This window comes from Saimiri boliviensis, chromosome 2, assembly GCF_048565385.1.
Source record: "Saimiri boliviensis isolate mSaiBol1 chromosome 2, mSaiBol1.pri, whole genome shotgun sequence".
In the NCBI taxonomy this organism is placed as follows: Eukaryota; Metazoa; Chordata; class Mammalia; order Primates; family Cebidae; genus Saimiri; species Saimiri boliviensis.
In genome coordinates, this window is record NC_133450.1 from 68291639 (window position 1) to 68304781 (window position 13143).

General features: G+C 47.7%; 1 protein-coding gene across 8 annotated transcripts in view; it reads right to left on the reverse strand.

The window, feature by feature from the left end:
• Positions 1-13143, reverse strand: part of TLN2 (talin 2) — a 474792-nt gene that overhangs the window by 406283 nt on the left and 55366 nt on the right. For 5 of the 8 annotated variants that reach the window (XM_074393531.1, XM_039468905.2, XM_074393524.1 and 2 more), the window contains exon 2: positions 4733-4872. The exons of 2 other annotated variants lie outside the window; for them this stretch is intronic. The gene's annotated coding sequence lies outside the window, so the exon portion shown is untranslated. Of the gene's footprint in view, positions 1-4592; positions 4873-13143 lie in introns of all 8 variants that reach the window. One more of the 8 variants, XM_074393526.1, reaches the window with a different exon arrangement.

Sequence of the window (13143 nt, forward strand, 5' to 3'; positions counted from 1 at the left end):
GACCCCACCAGGCCTTTAACATGGAGAGAAGCTAAAGAAAGGCCCAGGAACAAGAGTAAGCCTTGTCCCCACTGGCCATCACTACATAAGCCCTAGCTCCCACCAATGAGATGCCCACACCACAGCAGAGGCGGTGCTCTGAGAGCCACCAGCAATAAAGGCTCTATTGTTGACTCATACAAAAACTTCAGAATCCCAACAAGGAGATGCCAAGGCCCAACAACTATGGATGAGGGACCGCTGATCAGATCTGACCATCATGTCACTGTTAACTGAAAAACAGTTTTTTCCAGTTTTCTGGCAGAGTTGCTTCCAAACCATCCCAAACTTCCAAAACATGGCTAATTAGACAAGGTAACATGAGTCATGACGAGCGACACAAAGGAAAAACACCGCAGGAATCCGTTCTAGGTGCTCACTGCAGGAGGTGACACAGGAGATGGGACCTGAAGCCAAGCAGTCAAGTGGGCAAAATGGGACTTCACATTCCCTCCACCCCCAGGGCTCCCTCCCCTGCCAACCAGCTCCCATGCAGGCACAGCACTTTTCCTATGCACCTTCCCGCACCCATCCCCTTTGTCAGGTCCCTCCCCTGGCCGTGGCTTCATCATCTAGACATAAGGAAAACACCAACACAAACCAGCCACCTCCCTGCCCTGCCACCAGAATGCTGTCCCTCTCTCCCTGCGAGATTCTCCCTGGGTCACTGGACAAAGTGCTAACTGGAGGTCTGACCCCCAAGGAAGACACGGCTCAGTTCCTCTGCCGTAACCAGCCTCTGCCTCAAAGAATCTGCAGCTCCAAAACCTCCAAGAACCCCTGCCATGAACTCAATCATGTCCCCTCAAAACTCCTCTGCTGAAGCCCTAACCCCCAGGGGGATGGAGCTGTAGACAGGGTCATTGGGAGAGAAGTAGGTTTAGATGAGGTCAGCGGTGGAGCCTTCAAGATGGGGTTAGTGCCCTGTTAAGAAGAGATGCCAGACAGCGTGCTTGTGCATGCACGCTCGCATGTTCTCCCTCCCTCGCTCTGTCATGTGAAGACACAGCCAGAAGGCAGCTGCCTGTAAGCCATAAAGAAGGCCCTCATCAGAACCCAACCATGCTAGCACCCTGATCTCAGACTTCCAGCCTCTAGAACTGTGAAAAAATTTATTTCTATTGCTTAAGCCATCCAGTCCATGACATTTTGCAATAGCAACCTGAGCTGACTAATACCTTCCCCAGGGAGATTCCCCTTGACCAAGGGTAGACAGGGCCACAGGCAAACTAAACAGTACGTCAGGCATTCACACGTTGTAAAAAGCAGCTTGTGAGGCATGGTGCCCTACTGTCAAATCTTCCCCCACCCTGAAGCCCCATCCCACAGCTTGGTGACCTAATGTCAGAATGTCAAGGAGCCCTGAACCCCCCACTTTCTGCCACAAGGCAGCAGAAGCGGACAGAACCAGGGAGAAGCCATGCAGTGAGACAACGGATGATAAGTAAGCCCCAGGGAACAGAACTAGCCACAGAACCTTTATACTTGCAGTCTCGGGGAGATCAGAGCCTCTGAATGCATACTATCTATGTGACAAGCCCTCATTCCCAACCCCAAAACTGGGAATCTAAAATTAGCCAGAGAAAGAGTCTACTCAGCTCTGTGTCTCCTACACAGGCCCTGATAAGTGTCACTACCTCCTTTGGCAATAACTTGTCTTGGGAGTGCTATAAATACTACTTAAGCCTACCCAATGCGAATTATGAATACCAAGAATCGTTTCAGGGTTTTCAGGCACTGGCTATGTGACAGGGGTGTCAAATTCAAAGTCACCTGCACAAGACGCATACCCAGGGAACACAAATGCCTCAGCTCCAGCCCTGCACTGTAAACAGTGGGAGGACTCACTGAAGCTCACCTCCACCTTCCATGTGGCTGAGGCTGCAGCTACTACTACTGCAGCTCCAAGGAGCTGATGAAACGCTTTTCACCTTTGGTCAAATTGCTAGGAAGCAGGAGGCTAAGAGATAAGAAGTTTGATGTTATAGAAAAGGACAAAAAGGATTTGGCCTTCTTGGAGATTTAGATCTGACTCAGAGGTCCCCAGTGAAGAGACCCTTGGAAAGGGAAGGCTGGAGAAGCAGCAGGTACCCACCGGATGACCCAGGGCTGTTACTTGCCACTTGTCTCTCTGGGGGCTTGATCCAGTAAGGTTCTTCCTTTTTTAAGAGACAGGGTCGTACTCTGTCACCCAGTAGGTTCTTAATAGATGTCTGTGGAATGAATTTCAGTTCTTTGTGTTTCTGGGGTTCACAACTGCAGAACCGTAAACTCCAGGAGCAGGGCCGGCCGCACCGTTCTGCAAAAACAAAGTGTCAGCCGGATGCCCTGAACCTGGCCAAGAGGTAAAGCTCAGGCACAGAGAACAGGTGGTGGCGGCGGAGGAGGGGTAATGGCTCTGAGGACAGGATGCTGGGGAAGGGAGGTGTCTGTCCGTGTCAGGAGAGATAGCAGAAGGGGATTGGAAAAGGGCCCATCAAGGCATATGGAGTCCCAGAGGCAAAAGGGACAGAGGGTGTCAGAGGATGATAAGCAGTGACCCATGACGGGCAGCCCCGAGCAGGGCACCTGGCAACAAACTGTGAGATTTGGCCACCAAAGCGTTGCTGGAGGCCTTCCAGAATGGCGCCCTGGCGTGGTGGTAACCGCAGAAGTCAGTGAGCAGGAACAAGGTATAGGTTACTCTTTCTAAAAGACAACAGACAGCTCACAGCTGACACTAGGCCAGTGGTTTAAAAAACAAAAACATCACTCCCCATACAGTGCAGAGCCCCAGTCTTTTAACAACCCCTGTGCTATCTGACTTTGCCCCACTCTGCGGTCGCATCTTTTTGTCTTGGTTCACTCAGTCTCTCCCATCCAGAATACTCTCTCCCACCGGCTTTTTGACGTTCTGCAGATTGCTGCAGCATGGCTGATGTGCGCCTCCAGGAACCCCTTCCCGAGCTGCCCATCGCGTTCCCTCCATCATGTACCTCTCTTCTGACCTAGAAACTGCAGGGGTTTTGTTTCCCCATCTACCTACACAGTCCTGCAGGCAGAGTCAGGGGCTCACTGCCTCTGTATCACTCTCAGGAGGCGCCACAATCTTTTGCCCATGACAGACCCTCAAAAAAGAGGAGTCCATTGAATATGATAGTTATCTTTTAAAAGCTATTTATTTTTCTCCCTCCTTTGCTCAAATTCCTCGTACTTCAGTAACAGGCATAACTGCCCACCACAAAACCCCTGTGTCCTATGTTTCACAAGTTTGATTCTGTCAGCTCCCCGCCCCAGTGGGGAGAAAAAGTAAGGAATGGGCTTTGTGCAGGGACTTGGGATTGGGGGATGATAGTGTCTGTCTCTTCCGTCCCCACCCTGCCCTGATGTCACAGGGTCAGCAGAAGGCAGGGTCTTGCGAAGAATGCTCTGGAGGCCATGCCAAGGAGTTCAGTCCTTGCTCGGCCTACTCTGGGCCATTCCTCTAAAGGGCTGAATGAAGGAAGCCAGTTTTCCAGGGGCTAAGGCCAACTAAGGAGCCAGACCTATCTGCTCAAAACGAAACCCTCCCTCTTGCCCATGCCCTTGCCTTCTCCCTCACCGCCCCCCCCCCCCCCCCCCCCCCCCCCGTCAAGCTGAAATCCTAAGAGATGAGCCAGAGGGAGGCTCATAGAAGTGATGGGGCACAGGGGCTGCTGCTACACCCCACTTCTTGAAAGATTTGCTCTAAAGCATCTGTCAGACAACCCACCCCTAATGACCAGACCTAAAAATAATCCTGTACGCCATGAGGGTGCCCCCACCTGGCATCCCAGAGTCCTCACAGAGAACCCAGTTAGAGAACCAGAAGGCCTGCAGCAGGAACCAGCCCTCAGGTGCCATTCATTCCAGCTTCAACCAGACCCCTCCAGGGAGTCTGCAAGTAAAAGCACCGGGCATTAAAAAGTCAGGGCTTGGCCTCCCTGGTGTGGGGGGCAGCAGTTGAAGCCCATTCTTGGGGTTCCAAGTGCCCCCTGGCCTCTTCCTTCCCTTTCTGACCTCTTCCCACACAAACATTTGCTTGCGGACTGCTCTATAAACTGACATCAGTGGAAAAGAAACATCCGGAAAACAATCAGAGTTGAGTCATTCAACATCACTGAGTCCCTTAGGAGAAGAAAAAGGCCAAAATGAGCCACTCAATGCTAGGGCTTCAAAACCCCAAAATAAAGCATGCCTACCACTGCCCTGAAGGCAGCATCGCGTGTGTCCGTCTCCTCCAAGCCACAGAGGCCCTGGTAGCAGCCAGCCACTCAGATTCCCAAACAGGCAGCCGGGGGTCAGCCACTGGCACCTGGGGGTGTGCCTGGCCTGTGGACAAGCACAGCCAATCCTATTTTATCGACCTACCCACCAGCAGCGGCAGGAAGGGCTCACACTGTTTGCAAACCCTGAGAACTATCATTTTATGTCCTCGAAAACACCGAGGAGAACGCAAACCAGCCGCAGAAGCCTAGATCCACCAGGGAGGAAGTAAGTGAAAAACAGCCACACAGAAAACACAGAGAGAGGGATTCAATGCTGGCCTGACTTACTCAGTGTAGATGCATTTTTCATGAATTCTCACACGGGGGATGAATCGAAGTACCACCGAAAATATATTCGAGGACAGTTGACTGTTCATTAAACAGGAAGGGACAAGAGGGAAACTTAGAGTCAAGTTTCAGTTACTCACGCGACATAAAACCACCTCTCAGCAGCTGCTGCAATCAGTCAACAACATAAACCATGGCCAGGGGCAGATAAGCAGCTGGCTCTGGGTGACTCTTCAAGAACTGCCCTCCACTCCCTGCTAGCAGTCAGGTAGCCCAGCACCTGCACAGGAAGAAAGGGCCTTGTATTAGAGCACGCTTTTGGCACCTCCCACGTGCAGATAATATTCTCATCAGCCAGTACTAGCTGCTTGTTTCTCTGAAGACACAAATGACAGGAGTCTACGCAGCTAGCTTCCAATCCTACTTTTAGGATCCAAGTTAACATTCCACCAAAAAACAGGTTGATAATGCCAAATAACCTCTTTCTCTGCACCATCAAATCTGCTCATCTCCCAAGATCTTCCTAGCCAAATGCACGGCCTTTTACCAGTGAGTGGCTTTATTTTATGTTCACCGTTGGATTACCCAGATTTAGCAAGCAAAACTGCAGGAATTCTAGTTTAACTTGAATTTCAGGTAAACCAAAGATAATTCTGCAGTATAAGTATTTCCCATGCAATCTTTGGAAGATACTTATACTAAAAGTGATAGACTATTTATGTGAGATTTAATTCAGCTGGGCAGCCTGTATTTTATCTGGCAATCCTGCTTCACCTTCATTCCAGAGAAAACTCTACAGTGCAAGGACAGCTGGAAGCAAACTTCGAGAGCCCCCAGCTGTCAGCCCATTCTACACAGAGGATTAGCAGCACATTTGCCCGCCACTCTGGGCAACAAGGACAGGCAGAAGGGAGGAGGAGGATTGCCTCCAAAGGAGAGGCAAATCAAGTCCCTTCTCCCCTTCTTAACTTATTGGGTTTACTTAAAATATCAACACAGAAAAATGTAAACTTAAAAAAAAAAAAAAAAAGCTAATACTGTATGACTTCACTGATTGAGGTACCTAGAGTAGTCAAAATCATAAAGGTTGCCAAGGGCTGGAGGGAAAGAGGACGAACAGTAATGGGCACAGTTTCAGTTTTACAAGATGAAAGAGCTCTGGAGATGGATGGTGGGGATGCTGCCCAACAATGCGAATGTACTTAATGCCACTCCACTATACACTTAAAATGGTAAAGTCATACATTTTATGTTATGCTTCTTTTTTACCACAATGTGTTTTTAAACTGTCAATCTCCTTCTCATTTCCAGTTTAGCCAGGTCTTTCTCTCTTGAGTCTAATTCATCTCTAATTTCATGGAATAGGTATCTACTAAGAACCTTATACAATGCAAAAGGAAATCAGATCAGCAGCAGGATACAAATGAAACACAAGGAAGGCCAGGGCGGAGGGAGGAGCAGGTCTGCAGCTTGGGGGCACATCTTGCAAGCCTGCCTGGCTCCTGTCTGGCTTGCATTTGTCTGGGCTTTGGGGCTTTCCGCAGAAGCACCCTCACAACCCCACTGTTCTTTCATCTTTGGTGCGTCCTAAGGGCCTTGGCATCACCCCATGCTCAACTCTAAGACACAATCTAAAACCAGAAGCCAGGAGGTGATGAAGCTAATCTCCACAGGCACAAGGGAGGCCTCAGGGCTGGAGGACACACGGTCTCTGCAGTTGGAATAACCCTTTGCCCAAAAATATCAACCTGTACATACACATGCACCCCCTCTGACTCTGGAGACCCCAAAGCAGGCATCACGTCACATAAGTGTATGATTTAAAACTGCAGGTCGTCTGCCTTGGAGGGTATTTGACATAAAACAAGATTTGGGGCACTCTAGCCATGGCTCAGACACCTACCATCAAAAGATAAAACAAAGGCAAGGGCAGAAAGCATTTGTGAAGCCCATGGACCTCTGCAAGGCCCAAAGACTAGTTGAGGACAGTAGCAAAGGCTCCCTCACCACAGTCCTGGTCAGTCCCTGGCCAAGTAATCATGGAGCCAACTCCTTTTTTTTGGGGGGCGTGGGGGAGGTGGGGGGAGATTGAGTCTCACTCTGTCACCCAGGCTGGAATGCAGTGGTAGGATCTCAGCTCACTGCAACCTCCACCTCCCAGGTTCAAGCAGTTCTCCTATCTCAACCTCCCGAGTAGCTGGGATTACAGGAGCACACCACCACGTCCGGCTAGTTTTTTGTATTTTTAGTAAAGACAAGGTTTCACCATGTTAGCTAGGATGCTCTCAATCTCCTGACCTTGTGATCCCCCCGCCTCAGCCTCCCAAAGCACTGGGATTACAGGTGTGAGCCACCACTCCCAGCCCAGCCAACTCCTCTTAAGAATCCAGATTTCCTTGGCAGCCCTTACTTGCCCACACAACCCTGACCTGGCCAGAATGCCACAACTAGCCCCTCACACCATGTCCCAGACACATGGGGCAGTCTACGGACTCCAGGGGCTAGAAGTGAGGCTATGGTGCACATGGCCCTCAGAATCCTATCAGTGTGCCCTGGTCCTCTCCTGGACTCCGCTCTGGGTCTGCAGCAGGGCCCAGGAATCTTCAAATTTAGCAAGAACCAGGCAGGTCAGGCACAGAAGCCCACACCTATAATCCACTAAAGCATTTTGAAAGGCCAAGGTGAAAGAATCACTTGAGGCCAGAAGTTCAAGACCAGCCTGAGCAACATAGCAAGCCCTCATCTCTACAAAAATGAAAAAAAAAAAAAAAAAAAAAAAAAAAAAAAAAAAAAAAAAAAAACTCCAGAAAATTGTAAAGGCAGGTATCCTCAGATCATACATTAAAAGAACAAAAATGGAGAAGCAACATTTGAGCTAAAAAATACACACACATATACACACACACACACACACACACACACACACACAGAGCCAGGTGTGGTGGCTCACGCCTATAATCCCAACGTTTTAGGAGGCTGAGGTAGAAGAACAGCTTGAGCCCAGGAGTTCGAGACCAGCCTGGGCAATATTGCAAGACCTCATCTCTACAAAGTAAATTAACTAGGCATAGTAGCACACAGGACCTAGTACTCAGCTACTCAGGAGGCTGAGGCAAGAGGATCACTTGAGCCCAAGAGGTGGAGGCTACAGTGAGCAGCATTCTTCCGACCGCACTCCAGCCCGGTGACAAAGCGAGACCCTGTCTGAAAGCAAACAAACTACACACACACACACACACACACACACACACACACACACAGAGTGGAGTCTATTTAATGATGTAGGGCAATACTCACAGATGTTAGGTTAAAAAAAAGCTGAATCCCCAACTGTATCCTACAGGGGACTACCTATGCTGAATATGCATTTATATACAAGTTAAACCTGTGCCCGAGCTAACTAAAGGATAAGCTTTCTATAAACATGGTGACTCGGACAGCTTCTGCATTTGCCTCCTCGCTCAGCTTCAGCCATCACACTAGTGCACAAGCAACCGCAATTCCCCACTCATGCTCCATCCAAAAGTCAGATCTAGTAGATGGAGGGGAGAAGAGCGTTTCAGGCAAGGAGTCTGCATAAAAGCCAAAAGGTAAAGACTCTACTGAGACACACACTGAGAGGTCAGCCTGGAAGCTGCGTGGCCAGAGGAAAGATTCTGCAGGAGACAGTAGAGGACATTAGGAAAGTCAGTTGGGGTCCAGGTACGAGGGCAACTGGGAGCTACTGAAGCATTGTGAGCAAGAGAGTGACAGTGGCCCAACTTCACCAGAAGCCCAAATTCTTTCACAATCAGGAGAAAGAAGAAACAGCAAGAAGGAAGCCAGCAGGGAGTCGTGATGAGAGAAAACAGAGGCAGAAAATCACGGAACCTGCACTTTTGATTGTGAATGCTCAGCCTGGAAATATGGCTACTCCCCAACTTTCTCTTGTCTTTTCTGTGCATCGCCTTGGCCAAGGTTCTGTTGCTGTTTTCTCAAAAACAGAGTTTGGCTCTGTCACCCAGACTGGGGTGCAGTGGGTCTATCAGAGCTCACTGCAGCCTCAATCTCCTGGGCTCAAGCAATTTTCCCACTTCAGTCTCGCAAGTCACTGGGACTACAGGCCACGTCCAGCAATTTTTATTTTTATTTATTTACCTCCTGGGCTCAAGCAACCCTCCTGCCTCTGCCTCCCAAAGTGCTGGGATTACAGGGTGAGCCACCACACCCAGCCTGTTTTTAAAGGGGAATTTGGCACTCAAAGGACAGTGATTCTCAACACCAGAGCAGTCCTGATACAGAAGGTACTGCACAGGAATTTGTAAACTTATCTGCCCTCTGCCAGCGCATCGTCTTTCTGGGCTATCAAGCATCTACTGCAGCCCCAAGGATCCTGGCAGAGAGAGGAACAGGAAGAAAGCACTCCAGCATTAGGACCAAAGACCCTACCCTAGAAACAAAAGATCTGGGTCATGCAAGAAACTTTTCAAGACCTATGCATGGAAAAATACAGCCCCAGATACCCCTCCTTATACCACCCACCAATCTATTTTGGGCCCCCTCCTCTTAAGCCTCGCTGCATCGCTGGGGCTTCTGTTGATGAGTTAAGCCACTTCATTTCAGGTTTTGAAAACTGACACTCTCTGACACATTATTTTTCCTGCTGCCAAAGAGTTTAATACCCAGCATTCACTATTTTATATTAAAATCAGTTATCATTTTTACTACACATCAAAAGCTCATTTCCCCCTAAAACTGCAAAGCTGAGACACCACTAAGGAATGTAAAAGGAGTAAGAAGCCAGTTGCCCTACAAAATTGTGCAACTAATACCCTCTCTCTGAGGAAAAAAGCAGCCCCCTGGACGAATAAAGAAGAAGAAACTCAAAGAGCATACTCTTAGAGTAGTTTTCTCCTGATAGGATGAGCTGCACTTTAACGTTTTAAACTAGGTCAGTACTTGGGTTCTGATGTTGGGCTTTAAAAGGACTTGCCTGCTTCAGATTTGGGATAACCGATCAGCAAATCTAGAGACCTCTCTGTGAATTACTATTCCTAACCGCCAAAGCTTATTTCTAACATTTTGTATCTCAGTTTAAACAAACCTCAGCCTTTCTCTCTGTGATTAAAAATAAGCTACGCCACAGGATTACAACGTCAATGTCGCTCCCTTCCCCCACGTTTCAAGTGTTCTCGCCCTTAAAAGTAATAAACCTGGCATCTCTCTGTAATAAATAATTTCACATAGGTTTTAGAAAAGCAGCACGCGACCGAGAGGATGCTGGAGGGAAAAGCAAACACACAACAGAAGAAAGCGAATCCAGAGGTGAAGCTCATTCAGCCTGCCCAGTGCAAGCCTAATTGTCTCCTCCCCGGATCCTTCTAATAGGATCATGCATTTCTATAACTACATTTGCAAATGAGTGACTCAATAACTGCTTCCTAATTCTGTGAGTATTGGGATGCAGTTGTTCGAGGGATGCTGTATGGAAGCAGGCCCTTAACAACTGGGAATCCTGTTACTCCTCAATGTTGTGGACTGGAGCCCATAGCACACATATTGCCCAAGCCTTCCCCGAGGGCAACTGAGAGGATCCAGTGAAATCTAATGTAAGGAAGCATATGCAGGCTCCCTGGGCCCAATCAGAGCCATGCTGCTTCTGAGTCCAAGTTCAACTCCTGAATCCCAGGCCTTGGGGCTTGATGGAAATACAGATTCCGGCGCTCCTCCTCAGAAGATTCTGCATTAGTGGCGGCCAGCCTTTGGAAGCTCAGTCCCGGCCCACTCACAGTGAGGAGTAGCCAAGTTCTATTCTGGTGTCACGAGCACCTCACAGTAGCCCGTCAGACTGAGCAAGCCTAGGAATTGGCTTGTGATGGGACATAGCAGGAGCAAAACCAGAAATGAACATGAGTGAGTGGGGCGGGCCGGAGCGCCCTTCATAGCTTCAAGGGATTTTGAACTCTGGAGAAAAGTTAACTCTGTCCAAGAAGCACATGTGGGAAAAAGACTGAGCCTCAGAGGTTGTGAAGTGTGAAGCATCCACCACTCCATTCCATTCACTTGTCTCACAGCTCAGCTCCAGGCTGTTTCCATGAGCTCCTCCAAGCCCGTGCCACTGTGCAAACCCACCCCTGCGGTCTGGACCCAGCACCTCGTAAAATTTTCCTTGGCCATCCAGGTTGAAACTACCTCTCCCAACTTAAACTCCTAACACACTTAGCACTAATACCAGCCTCCGAAGTTACACTTCATTCAACTAGTGAATAGTTCCCGATTTAAAAAAAAACAAAAAAAAAATTAAGGGCTTCTTGAACAAACTCTAGGAAACCAAAGATGATACAGCTATACATTACGGAGATTAATTTATTAAAGGCCTCAAAAAGTCTTTAATAAACAAACTGTTTGATTTTGTTTGACCCAACATTTTCTTAATGCCACTCACCTAAAAACCCATTTGTTCATGAAGCCCTATTAACTTCTTGCAGAACTGATGATCCAGGTTAGAGTTTGGGAAATGCTGATCTATTCCATTCTTCTGACAACTAATTACGCCACGTCTGACTTGAATGGTTACTTAACCCCGTGCTATTTAGCTCTGTGTGTATTTACATATTATCTTAAATAGAATGTTCATTTGAGCTAGAAGCACATCTTACATGTCTTGGAGCCCCTCGTCCGGCCCTCGTAGAGATACTGAATACATTGTTTGATTTGAAAGTATTAGATCCAATGGTAAAAATCACAGATGTGTCTTAGAACACACAAAAAATGTTTACAATCACAGCAATCATCAAGGTTCCATTCATTTTTTATATAAGGAAACTGAAGTCCAGAAATGTAAAACGGATCATCCAAAGTCACAAAAAGTCAATGGTAGAACCATAAGTAGAACCCAAGACTTCCTTCTCACTAGCTAGTGTTCCTTCTGTGATTTAAGTCAGCCTTACTCCTCTAGGCTTCAACTGGTTCCTTCAACCAGGTAAAGGAACCTAAGGTATTCTAGTGATCTGAATACCACAGGCAATAGGACACAGGTTTATCAATTACAAGGAATTAAAATACAAAAAGAAAATTCAAGCTCTGCTGAACAGGAGTTAAGCACTCTGAAGATTCCAGAATGCTTATTAGGAGTTTAAGACTTCAGAGCTCAGTATCAAGAATATCAAGAAAGGGCCAGTAGGCAGTGGCTCATGCCTGTAATCCCAGCACTTTGGGAGGATCCCTTGAGCCCAGGAGTCGAGATCAGCCCAGGGCAACACAGTAAGCCCTCATCTCTAATAAAAATTTAAAATTTAGCTGGGCATGGTGGCATATGCCTGTAATTCAACCTACTTAGAGGTTTGAGCCCATGAAGTCGAAGCTGCTGTGTACTGTGATCGGGCCATTGCACTCCATCCTCGGTGACAGGGCAAGACCCTGTCTCCCCTGCACCCATCCTCAAAAAAAAAAAAAAAAAAAAGAAAAAGAAAAATCAAGACTGACTTTTGTAGTTTGTATAGCTGAATAAGACACTTGACTGACTTTTTACTGGAACATCACATTAATAGTTTCAGCATTTTACTTCTCAGACAGCTACATTTATGTTTACTTATACACTATATAAGGCCTGATTATATTCAAACAAATGCTACTTAAGGGTATGTGTGCACCAGTGTATTATGCATGTGAGTCACTGTTCCGAAAGAGCTCCAGGAAGGGCGCGGTGGCTCATATCTGTAATCCCAGCACTCTGGGAGGTCGAGCCAGGAAGATCACGAAGTCAGGAGTTCAAGACCAGCCTGACCAATATGGTGAAACCCCATCTCTACTAAAAAGACAAAAATTAGCCGAGTGTGGTGGCGCATGTCTGTACTTCCCCCTACTCAGGAGGCTGAGGCAGGAGAATGGCTTGAACTCAGGAGGTGGCGGTGGAGGTTGCAGTGAGCCAGGATTGCCCCGCTGCACTACAAACTAGGCGACAGAGCAAGACTCCCTCTCAAAAAAATAAAAAATAAAAAATAAAAAGACAACAAGAGTTCCAATGATGAAACTGTGATACCTCTTATTCCTTTACAGGAAATAAGTATACTTTTATGAGTATACAACGTAAAAGTATCATGAGATAAACTCTAACATACAAAGCAGACATTATTATTGCCTGGGGGCAGTGGGGAAGGGAGTTATTCACTAATGCAGATTCAAGACCTCCAAAGGTGGAGGTGGAGGTCTCCATACTCTTATAAAGCCCACAGGTGATTCCCATCCACAGGTAGGGATAAGAACTACTGCTCTGGAGGCCTGGGTCAGCTGGGTCACATGTGCAGGTGCTGTAGCCAGGGCATTTCAACAGCTCCTGTTGTATCTTAAAGAGCAATTCCTCCAACAATGCTTCCCTGATGCCTGGGATCCCCAAGCCTGGTATTCTCTCCCCTGCCCACAACTTGCCCTGAATAGCTGACACTAAGCATCGCCTGGTAACTCCATGGTCACAATACATAATAACTGTAATTTTGTTCAAGCCTAGTGGTTCTTTGTACTTTTAGTTCATCAGTAAGGCCCAGTGGCTCTCAACCAACCCCCAAACACACAC